General features: G+C 36.3%; 2 long non-coding RNA genes across 3 annotated transcripts in view; one reads left to right on the plus strand and one right to left on the minus strand.

Moving 5' to 3' along the window:
- Positions 1-43: 43 nt before the first annotated feature.
- On the minus strand, positions 44-16,240 carry LOC121070676. 2 transcript variants are annotated; one of them, XR_005820168.1, is made up of 5 exons: positions 15,722-16,240; positions 15,064-15,224; positions 13,584-13,738; positions 8,345-8,552; positions 44-403 (listed from the first exon to the last, which is right to left on the minus strand). It is a non-coding gene; the product is annotated as an uncharacterized LOC121070676 (long non-coding RNA). The 2 variants fall into 2 exon arrangements; XR_005820167.1 differs by having other exon boundaries at positions 13,584-13,741.
- Positions 12,093-21,837, plus strand: part of LOC121070684 — a 272,824-nt gene continuing 263,079 nt past the window's right edge. The window contains exon 1 of the long non-coding RNA XR_005820170.1: positions 12,093-12,558. This is a non-coding gene — a long non-coding RNA (uncharacterized LOC121070684). The remainder of the gene's footprint in view (positions 12,559-21,837) is intronic.

The following is a 21,837-nucleotide window of genomic DNA, read 5'->3' on the forward strand; positions in this document are numbered from 1 at the left end:
TAGAAGCATCAAATCATGCAGCTTATTGTACACTGAAGGTGTGCAGCAGTGGCGTATTCTTGATGATGAGACTTTCCCAGTCTATGCAAAACTGTGAGTGTCATGGAGTACAGGAAGCCCAGTGTGAAGAGACAGTTTCATTTCCAATTTCAGCAAACAGCCTGGAGATGGGATCAGCTGTGAATGGTATTTCTCAAGAAGTGTCAGTGAGGTTGCTCTGCCTCATTTAGCAGCACGAAAGAGAGGTCCATGGGATATCACGTAATTGATCACTGCAAAATGGAGATGTGGATGAACTTCTGCACCAGGAGGAATTCTAGGGGAAATTTCTGCTGAATACTGTGAAGGCAACCGCTGTGCTCTGCTCAACTCTTGTAAGACACAAGTTGAGCCATTCTGTGATCTGGATGAGTAGAACACAGCAAGGAAAAGGCCACAGTAAACATGAGATAACCTTTCAACCAAGCAAGATAGGTTCATTTCCTCCTCTTCCACCCCCTCCATCTCCCCACTCCCACCCCCTTTTGTTTAGAATCTTAAGTCATTTTCCACATGCAGTTGCCCCATTGGCTACTAAATCTGATCTGCAGCATGATGCTAATGAAAAATCTGAGAAAGTACAAACAAAATATGTGTGTGAAGAATTAGTTCCTTTTTAAATATACAACCAATTTCTTTGTGAAAGAACCAATTTTGTTTTCACCAGTGAGGAGGAAAGTGCCATATTAATTTATTTCATAGTAAAAAGAGCACTGGGAGAATAAAATAAGCTTTGCTCTATGCTGCATTTAATGAGTGTATGTGCAAGTTTTATCAGGGTAAATGTGCTCTTTGTTTTTATTCTCCTTATGTTTCCCCACATTCTTTAAAGAGAATTCCATTATGGGTAAATTTAGTACTTAAAATGTGGTTGTTGGGGGAAAAATTATATAGTCAAACTGACATCTGTCAAAACTTTTTTTTTTTTTGGTTAAAGTGCAATGAACATTTAAAATCAATAATTAGGCAGAAAGTATTTTTCATCTCTTAAGGAGGGATGGGGTTTCTCATCAAGAAATTATTTTATACTAATATATACCCTATACATTTGAAATGATTTTACATGGAATCACTGGATTATTTGGAGCGTATATGTGTGCCCAAATAACCCTGCAAACAGTATGTAAAAGCTGTCTGTAGACTGAATTTAATTTAGTTTTTTAATTTTGAGTTTTCTAAAGTGAGGTGATGCCTTTTTCAGATAGTGACTTACTATAGCACAACAAATAACTAAAACATAGCTGAGACGTTTGGTAGACTCTCTGATGTTATCAGAAGTGTGAATGGCCTGGTTTTTATGCAAGTCAATGAATCAAAATGTATCTAGGTGCAGCAGCAGCGATGTCATTAATAGTTCTGATGATCAGTAAAGGAAGTGTTAGCAACTGTTTAAAACAGAAGAAGCTGTGCAAGTCTCAGAGGGAGACTGATCACCAAATAATTCATTAGTTATTTTCTAGAATCCCCAAAGTACAAATGAGCTAATTTAGTTTGATATCCTTCATGGAAATGAGTAACAGGCCTGCTTAAATTATTACTGTTTCAAATCCAATGTACTTAGTTATACATCAAAGAACTTGACCACCTCATTCATTTAAAAGGCATAGTCTGTCACCACAGGAAAGGACTTTGCTGTGAACTGAGTAACAAACGTTTCACCAAGATTCAGTAGATCAGTGCTGCAGAAGGAATAATGCACATGCACCATGTAGGCTTTCAGGAAGTTGGGGCTTACACAGCTGAAAGATTTAACCCAGATAACCAAGGAAAACAAAGAGTTAGGTAGGCAACCACAGTGGTACCTATAGCATTTCAGTCACACTAAACTGTCTCCACAAAATGTTTTGCATTTTAATCATATATATATGATTTATATTATATATATTCATCAAAATCTCTCTCCTCCCTTCTACATCCACGTATAGTTTCTCCTCTTCATATTTTTCTTATTTGAGCCTTTACTAAGATCTGCTTCAGATACAGCATAATTTTATTCATGACCACTCTAAGATTTTCTCTAAATTATTTCCACGTCATTTGCTCTTTTAAATATTGGCATATGTAACCATCCTCCAAAACTTCTCTGGTATGCCAAGATTACAAACTTAACACTAACATTCCAGAGAGGCTTAAAAATCTCTAAATCATATGGACTTCCTAATTCCAGAAATGTTTAGCTTACTTAGCTAAGGAATCTTGTATGGTAGTAGATAATTTTTATACCAGCTTTATTCTATTTCTTCTTGTAATCATGAATCTTGTTTTGTGCAAGTTAAAAAATTTAAAAAAAAAAAAAGTTTTATTATTGTGTTTATTATTAGCTTCATTATTTAAAAAAAAGTTTTATTATTTATATTACTTTAAAATAACTTAGTACTATGAATGATGAGATCAATGTGGTTAATTGTGGTGATATTTTTGTTGTTTAGTTGTTTGATGGGAAATCTATTCCTTTGAACTGAAGTTCTTGTACAGCCTTTCAAAGGACTTTTCATCCATACAGTCATATATTGTGCTTTTTGTTGTCGTTTGTTTGTTTAATCTGACTGCAGATAAATTGTTTGGATTTAAAAATAATTTTCCAAATATTAATATATTCTTTATGCTAGGAGGATATACATTACTGTACCTTTGTGCAATGCAGTTCGTTATGCCCACAGAGACTGTAGATATGAAAATGCATTTGTGTGTTAAACAAGGTGCAGTAATGCATCTTCACATTCATTGCTGAAATGAGTGACATTTTCTTTTGTCATGACAAGTGTATAGGAAGGCTGTGCTTTTGTATTTCTGTGATGTTTTTCTAATGACGACTAAAACAGAGAAACTGAAATAAAATTTATCTAGCTTTATTTTGCTACTGTTCTTTTTTTGTCTTAAATGATAGCTCTTTGTGTTCTCTGTGAAGGCAGCCTGACACTTTATCTTTGAAATGCATGTCTCTAAAATACGTTAAAATCAAATTCAGGTGTACAGTAGATAGGGAAATGTGTTAAATGTTAGACACAATAGACAAGGTTTTATTTGTCCAGATTTCTTTTGAAATGCAGCCACTGCCACCCCCCTTTTAATAATATAATCTGTTGAAAAATATGGACAATATGGGGATAAAATAACAGAAGAAACTGGGATTCATAATCCTGAATTATTGACTTTGAGCAAATTATTAGATGGTTATCAGCAGTGATCTAAGCACCCAAAGATATCTGATCACCTGGCCACTATTTTCATTAGTGGTAGACAGTTTCTCATGTCCCAGGATTGGTATCTTCTAGATAAATGTGCTATATATTCATGATACGAGCTGTTTTATCAAGATGCATTTACTTTTTCCTCAGTTTTTAAGATTAATACCCAAGTTCTAAATATAAAATGAAACACGAAAAAGAATAATACCTGAAACCTTTTGAATAAAAGTCTGATTTTATTTTATTTTTATATATATATATATTTTAATGGGTAATGTATCATCCTTTTTCATTCTTCTGTTTTGATGGGGCACCTGGAAACAAGTTGTGAACCTTCCTATCTTTTTCTTTACATTCTACTTTAAAAATATCCGTATAAAATATTAGTAAAATAACATAAAATGAGATGTTTTCCCCTGATATCTTATTTGTAGGATAATCTTAATATTATATAATTATTAAATTTCAATAGAACAAATAACATCCTATGATCCTTTCCCTTATTTTTCTTTATAAATATTTATATATTTATATATCTTAAATTCAGGATGTTCAGGGCAGGTTTATCAGTGTTTTTTTTTTTCACTGCAAAACCATTTACAGGTACCTCAGAGCTCAGCACAAGCTTTTCGCACAAACTTAAAGATTTGGACATGTTTGAATGTGCTCTGAATCCTGCAGTTTACTCCTGCAGTAGGCATGGTATTTATATTCCATGATTGCCCCTGCTCATTTCTTAGGACATTGTTTCTGTAGATAAACATTTATTTGTGTTGTAGTAGTGTCTAAAAGAGCTGATCCATTTAGTTGGAATTATGTCACAGGGGGGTTGTTTTATTTTATTTTCCTCCAATATCCTAATCAGATGCTCTCTATTTACATATAGCTGCTGAGATTTCAGTCTGTGTAGCACAAGCTTTATGGATTTTAAGATAGATACATTAAATTTGCCTCACACTTTTGAAATTAGAGGTGATGTATGTGTGCAAAGTGACACCCTGTTCTCTGTAATGCAAATGATAACTGAGGGAAACAAATATATAATTAGAAGGTTGAAATTTGAACGATCTTTTGTCACTGACTGCTTAAATTTTAGGAGTGCATGTGCATCCTTATCATCTAGCCAGTGGAGGAGAGAAGACAATGGAAGCCAGAACAAGATATGTTTTGTTTATCAGATGCAAACTATTGGGAGATTTTTTGTTTAACGATTTGCTACACCTATAATTTAATTGAAACAAGATCTTTTAAATCACTAAGATTCTTTTTTTTTATTATTATTATTTTTTAATATCAGTGTTTAATCACTTTCAAGAAAAATCAAGGGTTTTGTTTGTTTGTTTGTTTGTTTTTAATACCAACCACTAAAATGTATTATGGACTTGCATTATTGTTTATTTTATTTTATTTTATTTTATTTTATTATTTTTTTATTTTATTTTATTTTATTTTATTTTATTTTATTTTATTTTATTTTATTTTATTTTTTATGTGATGTATGCAGATTTAAATAGAATTATCAAAAGAAGCAACAAGAACAAAAAACAGTTTGGGAATGATTATGAAACTTGAAGTATGAAATAAAAATTCCAGCTGGGAAGAAACCTGGAAACATTCAACAGCGACAGCAGAGTTGGGTGAAGGAAGGGTGGATGTGTTTGGTGTTTATTTATTTATTTATTTATTACCATTTGAATTTCAACAGTAAGAGATCATAACTCCTCTTTCAATTCCCATTTTTATCTTTATCACATTAAATATAGGAGCATGTATATTAGTGTTTTGGAGCAAATAACCTATGCGCTCCCTGTTCCTATGTTGTGATTTGCATAACTGGGTGATGTCAGAGAGCATGATCTGATTTCCTTTTGGTTGAAACAAATAAATGAAAGGCTTGCTTTAGGAATGTGTGTAATACACTCCAACTTCATATTCAATACATGGAACAAGAGTAGATATCATGGAAATTATACCTCCTACGTTTTGCGGATCTTACATTTCCAGTCTTCACATCTTGGTGATAGTAGGTATAGTCAACTTCTCATACAGCAAGTATGTTATTGTATGTGTTCTTCCATGTATATACCTGTTCATAAAGTATTTAAGCTTTACATAGATTTGTAAGAAAATTTGCAGTCTGGAACAGGGATCATGTGACAAGCTTTAAGGCTAAGATGGAAGCAAGGAAATTGTGTCTGCCGTTGTCAGATAGTGATTGATAATTCTGTATAAGGCAGAATTATGGGAAGCATATCCTCATTCAGAATTTCAAGTTAGGAATTCCTGTATTGTGTTGAGTTTTCCTCATATCTTCTACTTATCTGGGGCCATCTTAAATAATTAAATGGTCTTTGGGACATGATTGTTCCATTGCGTTCTGATAGTGTACAACTTTAGTAAGGAAAGAAAACTAGAGAACCTATCTACCTGTATATTTTGTGTAGTAAAAAAAAAAATCTTTCTGTTTAATATTGTATGTTCCAGTATGGAAACATTTGCTTTTCTCAAAGGCACAATGAAGAAGGCTTGAAAGTGGGAATTTTATGAAAAGTAAAAAAGGAGAATGAACATCAGCTTTTCAGAGCCTACACTTGCTTTCTTTTTCTTCTTACTAAGTCTCAATTGCACCTCAAGTACTGTGTTCACTTTGGGGCCCCTCAGTACAAGAAAGACATCGAGGCCCTGGAACATATCCAGAGAAGGGCTACGAAACTGGTGAAGGGCCTGAGACACAAATCCTATAAGGAGCAACTGAGGGAACTCGGGTTGTTTAGTCTGGGGAAGAGGAGGCTCTGAGGAGACTTTATTGCTCTCTACAACTACCTGAAAGGAAGTTGTGGGGAGCTGGGGGTTGGCCTCTTCTCGCAGATAAGTAGTGATAGGACTAGAGGGAATGGCCTCAATTTGCGCCAGAGGAGGTTTAAGTGAGAAATTAGGAGACGTTTCTTCTGAGAAAGAATAGTCAGGCTTTGGAATGGGTTGCCCAGGGAAGTGGTAGAGTCACTGGTTGGGATGTTCAAGGAAAGGTTGGGCATGGTGCTTAGGGACATGGTTTAATGGGCGACACTGGTCGTAGGGTCATGGTTGGACCAGATGATCTTGAAGGTCTTTTCCAACCTTAATGATTCCATGATTCTACTGAGAAGCATATAAAGTGGTAGACTGAAGTTGGAAGAGAGCTCTTCAGCTGATGGTAGCCTAAATCATTCCAAGTTCTAAGGGCACATTCCTGTCTTTAAAAAAATTCTCATACTGAAGTTGTTGTGTTAGGCCCAAATAGCACACCAATGTATAAATTTCCTCATCAAATTTACGTACTTCTATCTTGGATATCATCTTTTCCACGTTACAAGCTGTTAGTGTAGAAAGACTACTGGCAGGAGAGCAGAATATGTAGTCTCTGTACATTTGATTAAAGTGACCTCATAGTGGAGGCTCACTTAGAATCATTAAGATTGGAAAAGACCTCCAAGATCATCTGGTCCAACCATACCCCTATCACCAATATTACCGACTAAACCATGTCCCTGAGTACCACATCCAACCTGTCCTTAAACACCCCCAGGGACGGTGACTCCACCACATCCCTGGGCAGCCCGTTCCAATGCCTAACTACTCTTTCTGAGAAGAAATGTCTCCTAATTTCCAACCTGAACCTCCCCTAGTGCAACTTGAGGCCATTCCCTCTAGTCCTATCGGTAGTTATCTGTGAGAAGGGGCCAACACCCAGCTCCCCACAGCTTCCTTTCAGGTAGGTGTAGAGAGCAATAAAGTCTCCCCAGAGCCTCCTCTTCCACAGACTAAACAATCCCAGTTCTCTCAGCCGCTCCTCATAGGACTTATGTGCCAGACCCTTCTCCAGCTTCATAGCTTGACATGCTCCAAGGCTTTGATGTCTTTCTTGTAGTGATGGGCCCAGAAGTGTGTACACAGTACTGGAGTGTGGCTTCACCAGACTTGATCTTCTATTATGAAATCTTAGGGTCAGCAAAAATATTTTTAAAGCATTTTACTTTCAACTAGACCTAATCCTCTAAGAATATAAGAAAGAAAAACTAGCAACAAACTATGGCCTAAAGCCATGAAGTCACTAACAGAATGTGACATCTATATCAAGATCGAACAGTGAAGAAATGTATGATGCAGCTAAAATTATACAAGAGTTCAATCCACAATAATGAAAAAGCTACTTAAAAAGTTTACTAAATGTTTATATACATGCACATGCTGGTATTATTATTATGTGTGTGCTTGTGTGCACATATACAGAAAAAATAAACTTTTATCTAAATTGAGTTAATTTACTCATTGAGAATTACTGGTTGGAGGAGAACTGTAGTTCTCAAAATTTAGCCACATATACATCTTTCAGTATACCCTATTATATATAGTTTTCTTATATGCTTTAGATTGCTGCCAGTGTAACTTTGAAGTCACACTACTGTTTAAGTTTAAAAGCTAAATAGGACCAGTGTATAACTTTGCCTCCTAGAAATTAATTTTCCTAAAGTTCTGACATATATAAATGTGGAGATACAGTAAGGTCAAAGTATTCTTAAAACAGTTAAAATTCCTGTTATCCTGGTAGGTATCTCTTCACAGAGTTACGATATGCTCTATGCTCACCTTTTTTAACTTCTGTCCATAACATCCATAACACTTGATGCTGGTGTCTTTTGATGTTTTGTAACATCAAAATTGTTTTCTCCTTCCTTCCTTCCTTCCTTCCTTCCTTCCTTCCTTCCTTCCTTCCTTCCTTCCTTCCTCCCTCCCTCCCTCCCTCCCTCCCTCCCTCCCTTCCTCCCTTCCTCCCTTCCTCCCTTCCTTCCTCCCACCCTTCCTGCCTTCCTGCCAAACCAAGCCTCCTAGAAACTGATTTTTTTGTTGTTGCGGATTCAAACCATTTAATATGCATAAATTGCACCTTGTAAAATAATGATACTATTAGAAATGACAATTTTTTTTTTTTTTTTTCTGTTGTTGTTCAAGCTTGTAGATTTTCATGAATGGAAGCTGAGATACTGGTGTGCCTATTTGACACAAATTACTGAGGCTCTAAGCCACTGGTTGTTCCATGAAGTAGCAAAAGAAAGAGGGGAGATGTGAGTGATACTTACTCTAAAATGTATAAATAGCACACACAAACCAAACGTGTCTTTAAGGCTAGAAGGTGACTTTCAGCACTGAAGTTTTCCATTAAGCTTTACCCTACTGAGGAGGAGGGATGACTTTGGGAATTTTACAGCTGGGCTGTCGCACAGTGAGGTCTTGTGGGGTGATGATTTTTCAAGGCAGTTTCTCTGTCTTCAGCAGCAGATATTGTACCTTTGTGAGCAGAAGAGAAAAGTAATTAAATCTACCCCCATTTTAGAAAGAATTTTTAGATAATCTTAACAAAAATCTTAACAAAACTAGAAAACATTTTAACAGAAAAAAGATCACTGGCACTATGAACTGAGGATTCTGGTGGTTCCTAAACAAAGTGGAAATCACAGAATAGCCAAGATTGGAAGGGACTTCTGGAGGTCATCTGGTCCAAACCCCCTGCCCAAGCAGTGACATATAGGGCAGCTTGCCCAGGACCATGTCCTTTTGAAGATCTCCAAGGAAGGAGACTCCACAGCCTCTCTGGGCAACCTTTTCCAGTGCTCAGTCACCCTCACAATAAAGACGTTCTTTACCTCCAGCATTTTATTTTGTGCCTGTTGCATCTTATCCTGTCACTGGGCACCACTGAAAAGAGCCTGGCCCTGTCTTTGCACCCACACTTCAGGTATTTGTACATATTGATAAGATCTCCCCTGAGCTTTCTCTTCTCCAGGATGAACAGGCCCAGCTCTCTCAGTCCTCTAATCATTTTTGTGGTCCTTCACTGGACTCTCAGAGGTAGCTCCATTTCTCTCTTGCACTGGGGAGACGAGAATTGGACAAAATATTCCAGGTGTGGCCTCACCAGGGCTGAAAGTGATCCCAGGAAAGGGATCACCTTCCTCAACCGGCTGGGAACACTTGAAAATAAAAACAAATGAAAAAGTTTGACATAAGAATTGTAACTGAAGTGGAACACTTTTTCTCTCAGTAACCATGAATCTTTTTTTCTAAATGACATACTCAGGAAATGTGGGATAGATGAGTGGACAGTAAGGTGGACTGAGAACTGGCTGGATGGCAGAGCTCAGAGGGTTGTGCTCAGTGTCACACAGTCAAGTTAGAGGCCTGTAGCTAATGGTGTGCCCCAGGGCTCAGTACTGGGTCCAGTCTTGTTCAGATTACTCATCAATGACCCAGATGATGGAATAGAGTGCACACTCCACAAGTTTGCTGACAGCACAAAGCTCGGAGGAGATGCTGATACCCCAGAGGGCTGTGCTGCCATTCAGAGGGACCTGGACAGGATGGAGAGTTGGATGGTAAAAAATCTCATGAAGTTCAACAAAGGTAAGTGCAGGGTCCTGAACCTAGGGAGGAATAACCCCAAGCACTAGTACAGGCTGCAGGCCTACCTGATGGAGTGCAGCTCTGCATAGAGGGACCTGGGAGTCCTGGTGGACAGCAGGCTTACCTTGAGCCAGCAATGTGCCCTTGGGGCCAAGAAGGACAATGGAATCCTGCGCTGCATTCAGAAGAGTGTTGCCAGCAGGTCAAGGGAGGTGATTCTCCCCCTCTATTCAGCCCTGGTGAGGCCATACCTGGAGTACTGTGTGCAGTTCTGGGCTCCCCAGTACAAGAGGGGCATAGAACTACTGGAGCGAGTGCAGTGGAGAGCTACAAAGATGATTAGAGGACTGGAGCACCTGCTGTATGAGGACAAGCTGAAAGAACTGGGCCTGTTTAGCCTGGAAAAGAGAAGGCTGTGAGGGGATCTTATCAATGTGCATAAATATCTGCAGGGAGGGTGTCAAGAGGACGGGGCCAGACTCTTCAGTGGCACCCAGTGACAGGACAAAAGGCAACAGGCACAAACTGAAACACAGGAATTTCCATCTGAGTTTCAAAAAAACACTTCTTTACTGTGAGGGTGGCAGAGCACTTGAACAGGTTGTCCAGAGAGGTTGTGGAGTGAGTCTCCTTCTCTGGAGATATTCAAAACCCTCCTGGATGCCATACTGCACAATGTAGGTGACCCTCTCTGCACAACTCTAGGTGACCCTATTTGGCAGGGGGTTGGGACTAGGTGTTCCCAGAGGTCCCTTCCAACCTCAACCACTCTATGATTCTGTGATTAGAAAAATAAATTTGTAAAATAAACTGTTTTACATGCCTTTGAAGATTTAATTAAGTTGATTATTTATGAAGGTTAAAATCAGCCGATCAAAATTCATATAGCTACCCATATTTTCTGAAGAATTATATCAAACATTAATGACTAGGTGTACAGCACAGGCCCACACAGAATTCAGAAGTGTGAGTGTCACAGCACCAGAAATAAACCTGAAGCAAGGCAGCTTGGGAAACCAATACATTTTTAATCCCTCTAGAAAGAAATGTTATTTACGTGTATTGTATTTACTGAAGAATTGAGTCTTGTCAACAGTTTGTATAAGATCCAAGATCTGGTTTGTTGGGACAAAGGCTGAAGGATGTGCTGCTTAAAAGAATTAGGCTGAATGTAATGACTTCAGCATGGAACACGGAGACTCTGTGAGGCTGGTGACACAATCCCCAAAGAAATTAGCTGTTGTTGACCATTCCTTTTCACTTCAGCTGGTGGATCTCTGTTAATGTGTGTGCATGTTTTACCCCTCTACGAGGGCAAAAACAAACAAACAAACAAAACAAACCTTAGCAGTCACGCCCCGAAGATTTCCAGAGTCTCTTTATGCCTGTTTGATGGAAAGCACAATCCACATCTGTCTCTTGGTGGTATATTTATTTATTGTTCTCAGGATGCTCTAGAGCTAAGACTATATTCACAATTATTCAGTTACATCTCTATTTGTTTACTGTTTAGGGTAGGAACCTGCAGCATTCAAATCTGAAAAAGTTATTGCTGTAAGGTACCTAGGACTTCAGAAAACTAGTTTAGTTGAAACGGAAAAAAAAGTTTGCAGAAATGCCTGTTTACGAAGGAGCATGACTTAGCTCAGCTCTCTGCAATTATTCTTTTTTTTTTTTTTTTAAACTGTATCCAATGTTCAAGGGATAAAACAATATTAAACTTCATCTGCTAAGTGTAATGTTAACCTCCTGTGCTTGAGCTATCTATATAACAAAATTTACATAACAGCTTAAAATTAGTGACTTTTCCAACAACTTTGGCACTAAACTGATGTCTGGGAAACTTCAGCTCTATTTTTCTTGCAAGGTGGTGCAATCAGAGAAGTGGTTTATAATTAAAAATCAACAACCTGTTACAAAATTTAGATTTTTTTTTTAACAAACATTTTTGGTGGCATGGCAAAACATCAATTAAATGTCTTTTTGGTTCACTGTCTACAGCTAAACACATCAATTGTCCAGAATTTTAGCTGTCATTTCATTTTGTGCCAACTATGGGTATATACTGCCACTTCCTCTCCTGGAACATTCAAAGAGAAGATATTTGTGAAGAAATATATAGATAACCATTAAAAGCCAACAAAAGAAACAATAGTTAGCAGAAGGATAATTTGAATATAAGCCAAGGAAGTTTGTGAAACAGTGAAAATTTCCCCTACTTAGATTACTGGACACAGCTATATCAAAAATCATGCTATCACTTGTCAGCTGAAAAAAGTTTGAATATTTCTTTCAGATAGAAATATCTAGGGTGGTCCTATTTTTTTTCTCATTTTTTCTTTTTTCCTTTTTTTTTCTTCATTTTATTATATTTTTTTTTTACCTGTATCTTGAAAGAATGCAACAGTGAGAATGAATTTCATGCTAGTAGACACTTTAAAGACTAGATTTAGCTGCAGTTGCATTAGCTTAGATAATGGAAGAATTTTTCTTCATTGAAAATGCTCCCTGTCGCTTAAGAAGAACTCACTGAGGCAGCCTGCCATCTAGCTTTTTCACAGCAAAATAGGCTTGCAGACTGCAGATGAGAGACTCGGGAGCAGAGACAATTTTAACTTAGCCATCCCTAATTTATCTCAAGCTTTTTCAATTCGTCTTTACTGCTCTGTGCACACTGGAACACCAGATTGTCAACCCCTGGGAACAGAATGTAACCAGGGACCTAGAGAGCTGTCACATCCTGAGAAATATTTAAATTGTGCTGATTTTCTTCTGGAGTGCTGAGCAGAGGGAATGAAACTCTCCATCAAGTCATAGCTTTGCGGGCAATAGATCAGAGGATACTGCCAGTTTTTCTAATGGATTATTGTTATCGGGCAGGTTCTTCCTGAAGGTATGTAGTTACTCTCTCAATTCATTACCCACGCTATTTATCAGGTAGTGATATAATGAACTAGTAATCCAGGTACAATAAGAAACGTTAACTAAGTAATCTGTATGGATTGAATGATAGCACTTTATTGCAGCATATTTGCTGGTAAAATACTCTGATATACTTACCATAGATGTTTTGTACCTGCTGCCAAGTGCTTTGTCAGCAACCCCCCCAGGCAAATAATAACCCCAACCTTTCAACAAAAAAAGCAAAAATCCATTGTACTGCATAAAATATTGCCACAAGTTAATAGTAACTGGCCAGAGAATATTTTTTTTTTTTTCTGAAGCAATGAATAATGAAAAGCAAAATCATAATTCTCATATTTGTTATGGGTAAGTATTTATCTCAAAATATTTTCCAAATGGGGGTAAGGACAGAACTTCTCTTAAAGTATGACAAATTAATTATGGAGTTAGATATTTCCTTGTTTGCTGTGATATTCCACCCTTTTGCATGAGGAAACAGGATATTTAATTCTCAAAATCTCCAATGTGAGATATGCAACAGAAGCCTGTTGTTGCATCTGTGCTGCCAGACTCCAGGAGCCTCTCAGTAAAGCACAAGGATTATATACCAAAATTGTGTGTGTGTGTGTGTGTGTGTGTGTAAAATAAAATATGTAAGGCAATTTCTTGCCTTTTAAACTTTTGTGTTTAAATAAGAGGTACAGCATCTGCCTCCTAGTCTGGAAATCTTACTGTATGTCTGTCAGTGCAGCTTGTGAGGCAGGCTGACCTAAAAATGAAAGATCTCTCTAAACTGCAGAAGCAGACAGACATTTTTGAACAGTTTCAAGCGCGGGAGTTGCTGCAGATATGGAAAAAGCACTGCCACATTCAAGTCCTGGTCTTTATTTATTCCCGACTTGGCACCCTACCTGAGTACACGCTCTGAGATTTGAACACAAAAAGATAGATGCAGGGCTAGGCAAGAGTAAAGTCCTGGGAGAGAAAAAAATAAAATAAAAAAAAATGTCCTACCTGAAGCTTCTTCTCCAGTGCACTTGCTGTGCTGCTGCATGCTCCCAAAAGTAAAGGAAGTATGAGCTTGTGTATGGAGCACTTGGTAGTGCAGTGGATATGCTGAACTGGATGTTTAGTTGCATGTGACAGATGGTTGTCATATTTTTTATGTACTGCTAAAAGAAAGCAATATGGTAGTAATAGGTAAACAAGATAGGGGCAGAAGGAGATTTCAGAGGCCAATAGCAGGTTAAAATTGGTAAGTCTGAGATATGAACATTTTCTAGTGTGTTTAGCTTCTACTGTTTAGGGAATATTTTCAAAGAATTAATACTAAAATCCGTCACCATGTGTTGCTCATGTATGCAACACCTGAAAGTTTCTTTCCTCCAGAGCCTTGGAAAGGCCAAAAGAAAAACAAGAAAGGTTGATTTTGTCCCATTTCCAATGAACTATGCTAAAGTATTTCCTTTGCTATGGACATCAGAAAGACTGAGGCAAAGAGGTTTTCATTAAACTTTCCCTAGAGGCTCCTTCTATCAGCAAGCTATTTTTTAAATGGAGTATTTGCACTGCCTCTGTTTGTCCCAATCTCTCAAGCTTCTGGTTCAAATATATAGAGCCTGCTTAAAATGCTGGCAGTCATGGATGTGTTGGAGTTTTATGCAATCATTTTTGAGCATCAAAGCCTCAGAAGGTGATATGAGCATTTCTTATTACAGTCTGCTTTAACAAAAACCTAACTTTTCCAGTACTTATTCCATTTTGTCTTCTTTGGGTCCAATTATATATTTCCTTTAAAATGTTGGATCATTTAAGAAGTAGCTAATTAAATATAATTGCCTCTAATACATGGCACTGGGGAGTAACCAGCAGCAATATAACAATATATTTGATTATATTTTCTTCAAAGTAAGATGAAACAAAATAAATACTTACATACATACATGCATACATAAAATGGTAGGGTTATATTAAAAAACAGGAAATAAATGAAGAATAATAGCTTTATATTCAATATTTATGTTCACATTGCTGGCTTTGTGTTTTATCTGTGTATGCTGTGCAGTCACAGCTATACCCCTTCTTGATAGAGAACTATGGCGTGCCCATATATTATACTATTTGCATCTGGAACTTCAAGAGTTCTTCTTAAATGTTTTTAGGACATTTTTGTCAAAAACTACTTTATAAAATGTGGTATAGCATAAGCAGATGAAACCCACTTAACACTTGGAATAGTTGCTATTGATTTCTTAGGGTTTTACTTGAGATCTGTGAAGGAAGAAAACCCAAGCACAAATGTATGTATTTATTTATTTATTTATTTTTCAAGGTGCTAAATCTAAGCGCTATTTTTTCAAGGTGCTCTTTCAAGGTGCTATTTTTTCTTCTTCCCTATGATAAAGATTTTCTCAAACAAAACAAAACAAAGCAAAACCACTTTTATTTCTTCAGCAAAAAAATAAAAAAATAAAAAAATCCCTGGGGAACTTACTGAAGTACAGCAAATGGCACTGTCTTGTTCACATTTTTCAGCAGTCCTTGGTCACTACAGCTTATCTTCTGTGCTCTACTTAGCTTGAGTAAACTGAAGTGTTGACTGTATTCCTTTCTTGATAGCTTCTTAGATTTCATTCCTTTCTTCTTTACTTTGTGCTAGACTAACCATAAAAGATTAATTTTGACCTTTTTTTCTGCAATGCTTTTGGTTTTCCCCTGTGCTTATTTAAGAGATTTTTGCAGTTGGAGTTTATTCTGCTTCCAGAGTGAGCCTCTAGAAGGTACAAATATTACGTAGAAACTGGTGGGGGAAAAAAAAAAAAAAAAAAAAAAAAAGAGACCTACTTCCATCCCTTGTTTACTTGTGTTATAAATAGAATTTATGGTAACCATCCTAATTCCACACAGAGAATGTAAGTAACATCACTTAAAGTTTTTGAAAAAGAAGAAACATGACTCTTTCATGTTATCTGTTCTTTGAACTTTAACAGGCAACTACTGGAAAAACATCTTAGAGAAAGAAGGGCATGGGTTCCTGGATAACGATAGAATTTGCTAAACCAGAATAAATGCTTTCAGGCAAGAACTGAAACATGAGAATCTACATGAGTTCTAACATGAGAATGTACCATGACTTTTTTTTCTTTTCTTACCTTTACATGTCTTTTTAGATTTCAGAACTGCCTTGTCACTCTTTACAGAATTTGTAAAGTGTATTCCTTTGTTTCAAGTACAGTTTTTACACAGACCATTAGCTCTGCAACACAATCGGTTAGTACACAGTTAGTACCGTTAAGAGTTAAGTAGGACTAATGACATACAGCAAGAGTTTTCACACAAATAATTTCGCAATTGTGAGAGAGCAAGAATGAAAGGATGGTTTCCCCTCAGAATCACATCTGACTGTACAGCACATCGAGAATCAGGGAACATAAAAAAATAGTTCATGCTTGCAAAACTCTCTTATTTTGGTTGAAAATCTTCAGCATATTTTCAAACAGAGATGTACCTTCTTAAACAGTGGGCTACCCTGCAGAGCAATACAACGTCTAAGTCCAAAAAGATGCAGGCCTCTGATAAGTCTTGTGCTCTATTTTCCAATCTCTTAGTTCAGCTATTCATGACATCTGAAATGTTAATAGACACATTTTTAAGCCACTATATTTAAGCAGCTGAGTAGATAATTATTCATCTTTGCATTAAAAAAAAAAAAAAAAAAGTAACAGAAGTCTCTTCTCATGCCTCTGTCCTTATCTTTAAGAGAATGTGGATTGAATAATAAGACAACTTTGATTCCTTATATCCTCCTAACAGACAAAGTTTGCATTTTCAAAGTAGCTGTTCTTCCTGTTGAAAGCTAACAAAAATATTGAGAAGTCCATAGTTAAATTAATTAACACTGTCTTCCAAGTAATATCATTCAAATTTATATATATATTTATTTAATTTTTAAAAGTGGATTTATATTCCTTTGTTCTATGGCCAACCATAGCTTGATAGACTGTAAGCAAAGTAATTTGTTTTGAGAAGCTTCCAAAGAATGTTATTTATTTATTTATTTTTCCAAAATGAGATGAAACCTTATTTGAAAACCTGTAATAAGTACGTCTATTCATTTTCCGGAAAGTCCTGATTTCAGATTAAGAAAACTTGGACTTTTAGGCATCTGGTTTAAGGTTTATTTTACTTATGTTTTTGTTGTAGATTTTAGTGTTCACCCTCATTTTTCTGCAACAGAAACCCTTATGCTTTTTCTTTTTCTTTTTTTCTTTTTCTTTCATTTTCTTTCATTTTCTTTTTTTTTCTTTTTCCTTTTATTTCTTTTTCATTGTTTTTCTTTTTCTTTTTATTTTTATTTTTCTTTTTCTTCTTTTTCTTTTTTTCTTTTTTCTTTTCTTTTTCTTTTTCTTTTTTCTTTTTCTTTTTTCTTTTTCTTTTTCTTTTTCTTTTTCTTTTTCTTTTTCTTTTTCTTTTTTCTTTTTCTTTTTCTTTTTCTTTTTCTTTTTCTTTCTCTTTCTCTTTTGCTTTTTCTTTTTCTTTCTTTTTCTTTTTCTTCTTTTCCTTTTTCTCTCTTTTTTTCCTGTATGAGAAATGCCCTCTCATATTCAGCCGGAACCTCTTGTGCTTCAGTTTGTGCCTGTTGCCTCTCGTCCTCTCGTTGAGCACAACTGAAAAGAGCCCAGAACTGGGCCCAGTACTCCACGTATGGCCTCACCGGGGCTCAGTAGAGGGGGAGGATCACCTCCCTCAATCTGCTGGCAACACTCTTCTGAATGCAGCGCAAGATCCCATTGGCCTTCTTGGCCCTGAGGGCACACTGCTGGCTCATGGTAAGCCTGCTGTCCACCAGGACTCCCAGGTCCCTCTCTGCAGAGCTGCACTCCAACAGGACATCCCCCACCTTGGCAGGTGCTTGGGGTTATTCCTCCCTAGGTGCAGGACCCTGCACTTGCCTTTGTTGAACTTTGTGAGGTTCCTCTCAGCACAACCCTCCATCCTGTCAAGTTCCCTCTGAATGGCAGCACAGACCTCTTGGGTATCAGCAGCTCCTCTGAGCTTTGTGTCATCAGCAAACTTGCAGAGGGTGCACTCCATTCCATCATCCGGGTTGTTAATGAATAAATTGAACAACACTGGACTTTTCCTTTCTTTCCTTTTTTTTTTTTTTTTTCCCATTTCCTTCTCCTTCTCCTTCTCCTTCTCCTTCTCCTTCTTATATTGCTGAGGGTGAAAGTTATTCTGAAACATCCACGTTTGGCATCTCCTTGCCAATAAATGCATAGGACTCTTCGCAGCACTTTTTTTCCCAGGTGCAATTAAAAATCTTGTTTGTTTTTGGAGCTTCAGTATTGCTTTTCTATCTTAATGTAATCATTGCAATTGCATTCTCACATAGAGAGATAAATAACTTTCCTGAAGAAATTATAGTGATATATTTTGTTCTGAATGTCAATTAATATCCAGTTTGCTTCTTTCTTGCACAGTTGGAAGTCATTAGATTGAAGACAATGGAGTAAATGAGAGTGGAGTCAGGCTTAGGGTGTTTAAGTATCCCTGTTTGCTCCTACACAATGACCAGAATGTGGTTTCCGTCTTAAGCTGTGTCTATTTATAAGACTTTGAAAGGTAGATTATTTGTTTGGATATAAAAGTACTTTGTTTTGCTCTTCCAGCTACTACTGAAGACTAATTACACTTTACAATTGTCCATAACTTCTGAAATTTTGAAAGCTGTTTCATTAGAATTTCAAGCAGATGAAAAAAAATGTTTCAAATAATTTTAAAGAATTCTTTGACTGCTTTTTATTAATTATTTTATATTCCAAATTTCCATTATTTAAACCATATGAAACATACATATCCTATATGGTTATTACTTGGGATATATTTCTAAGATGCGTTGTTATCATGCTCATTTTTGTGTTTTAAAATAAATGAAGTCCTGATTTGACTTCTTTTTGAATAGCAATTAACATTAAGAAATCTTGGCAAACACTTATATTTTCACATGAACCAAGGAGCATTTATAATTTGCGTTTTAAAATGTGGAGCACATTACTGTATATGTAATGATCGAAGAGTTCTCTATAAAATCAAAGTACACTCTGAATCAAGGAGGAGTTGACAACTGTCTATAAGCTTAAGAACTTAAGAGGTTCTACTTTATAAGACTTTATAAACCTATAATAAAAGATATTTTTTAAGAAATATAGGGACCACTGTTCATTTTACAACTGTTTATTTGTATACAGTCTGTCTCATCTATGTTGTGAAGTCATGAAAAAAAAGTCATTAATAAACTTAACAGATTTTTTTTTTTTAAGTAGGTATTTAGTACGTTGACACTACCAAAGCATCACTCCTGTATCTGGTCTTCCTTGCTCAGCAGTCAATTCAGTTCTCCTTCTCTCCGTCCCGTGTTCAAGACAATATTTTCCTTCTTACTATAATCTGTGTCAACCAATCATATAATAGTTTTGCCTATTTTACAATCAAATAGTCGCCTGTTGTGCCTCCCCCTCCACCCCCCTTCTGTTTACAAGGTTCTTCAGATTACTTTAGGTTACGTTGGGACAGATAGTCCTCTTCTGCCCATTACAGGAATGCATGTGTTTGGGAGAACAGTATTATTCTTTGTAGGAAGTGAGGGCATGCATGTGTGTGATGCAATGACTAAGCCACTTTAGCATCTTGCCAACACCAAAGAGATGTGGTGCTATGTCATTACCCTCTCACTTCCCTCTTCTGGATAGGCTTTTCAGCAGTTTGCTTTGTGCTGGAGCTTTTCAACCCCCTCCATGAACCACCCTAAGGACAAGCCTGATGGAAAGCTAACCCAGCAGGAAAAAAAAAATATATATATATAGCTTTCCAATACTTTAGAAACTTAATCATGTCAGCTAAGTTTCTGATGAATCTGACACTTGAATCACATCAGAAAAGGACCACAGTGACTGAGGCTGCTGGAGGAATGGGATGGAAGGAGGAATTTCCTCCTTTTTGTTCTAGTAAACTTTTAGATTACATCAGCTCTAACATTTAACCTCACCTTAAAGCTGCCTTTCACTCTTTGTATGTCTCCTTGCCTTCTGTCAGAAAGTGTCAGCGGAGGAAAAGTGCAATCTCTGCTCACATTCAGAGAAGGTTTTATTGCTCCAGTGTGTGCCTCCCTGGAGAAAAGCAGCCTGGAAGCCAAACACAGAGACAGAAATCACTTGGAGCTTTGAAGCTTCCCCTGGTATCAAAAGTCCAGATGCAACAATAGTCAAGGTAGTAACTCAAAAATGGATTTCTAAGAGCCAGTTCTATAATCTCTTCGATCTAGTTAAACTGGGCCCAAACTTGGGCAGTTTTATAAAAATGGGAAAATATGCTTTCATATAATCAGTAGTGATTTTTTTTTTTAAGACTTTCTTTTGGGTTTCTTCTTAAACACTATGCTAAGTATCTGAGTAAATTTTGAAATGGACAATGCTTTACCAGATTCCAAGATTTTACTGTGTGCTACTGTATCTTAATTTTCAGCTTAATCAGAATAATTCTTAAGCTACCTAAGTTACCTAATGCAGTAAAATAAATAATATATTGCTTAAATAGATCATGACAACTGATGTTTTGTTTTCTTTTGCTTTTTGATTGTTTGTTTGTTTTTACTTTTTAAGCTACCTCTTGGGGGGTCCCAGGATTTTCTTTTCTTAAACAGGGAACTGATGTAGTGCAGCATTCAAGAAAACTTTTATAGTAGACAAAAAATTTGATTAGTCCTGTAAGATCCAGGAGCTAGGCTCTGTTCCTAAATATCACCTACTGTTTTATGTGTTATATGTAATGATTTTACATATAGATCACCCCCCTCTTTAAAAAAACAAAAAACAAAAAACAAACAAACAAAAAAAAACTATAAAAATTGGAAAAGTAATTAGAAAAAATATTTGTAAAATTACTTCTCTTTCCACTGGAATTCATCACAGTTTAAAACTAGGATTTTATGTCAGAATATTAAGCCTTTTCTACCTTTTTCATCTTATTTCATCTTAATGACTCTTAACTGGTCTGTGGAAGTGTGATGAAGAAATGCATGAAGGAATGATGCACATATTGGTGAGAAAGGGTAATTAAATGAATGGAGAAGACACCAAATTTAGCATATTTAATTAAACTGAAACTGAAAGGAGGATAATAAAATGTTATTTTAGCTTTTGAATAGTAAACCAAACTGTGCAAAATATTTTTAACTTCAGATGTCATCCAGAGAAAGACTGCAATCTGAATCGTTGTGCAAAGGAAAAATACAAAGCTGGAGAACTGTGAAGGAGTAAGCTATTCCTATCAGAAACCCCTCTATTGTGGTTGTGACATCAAGGGGTTTGTATGCAATCAATTTGTCCCTTAAGATTCAGAATGATCTTCAAGGTGGTAGTGAGAACTGAGATTGTGTGACAGCTGATGAAGACCTAGTGATCTAAATTGTAATTATTATCTTGGCAGAAGCCAATATAGGCAATCATTTCAACTCTGCCAACATTTTTGATCCTATAGCACTTGAAAAACAAACTATAGAATGAATGTACTGAAGGAAGGGAGGAGGCGAGTTTGAAGGTGCTGCTGTATGCAACCATAAAATGATGCTGAAAAAATGTCTTGACAATGCCTTGGATGGTCTGCTATGTTAAATTTAATGTATTCTACTATTTCTTCCCTAAGAAGAAAATGAGTTATTATTTACTGTTTTAGATCCTAAATATGAGTACTTGCAAGTCAGATCATAAGACAAAGGAGACTTGATATTTTAGTTTTCTGGGATTCTGGGTGAGAAAGAAAGCTGATATACACATGTACGGTAAATATATGTAATTGAATCGCAGGATTAAATCAGAAGCCACTGACTGCAAATGGGTCATTGCCTGTTTACCTTTTTACTGAAAAGAATTACTGTGATATCTTAGGGGGAAAATATACATACAGAGATTTATTATTGGAAGAGAGCTTATTCATAAGAGGTTGCCTTTACTAAAAGTGAAATCAAGCGTATGAACCAAAATATTTGCAACAAGTCTAAAGTACCTCTTGATTCTTAAGCTAAGTGAACCACATTTCCAGACCACAAAAGACAAAAAGCTATAGTGGTATGGAAATGATATACCTGGTATATATGTATATATATATATGGATTTGTATTGCCTAAATATTTTTTGACCTTTATTATTATTATTATTATTATTATTATTATTATTATTATTATTATTATTATTATTATTATTAAGGTTAA

This window comes from Cygnus olor, chromosome 1 (assembly GCF_009769625.2).
Source record: "Cygnus olor isolate bCygOlo1 chromosome 1, bCygOlo1.pri.v2, whole genome shotgun sequence".
Lineage (NCBI taxonomy): Eukaryota > Metazoa > Chordata > Aves > Anseriformes > Anatidae > Cygnus > Cygnus olor.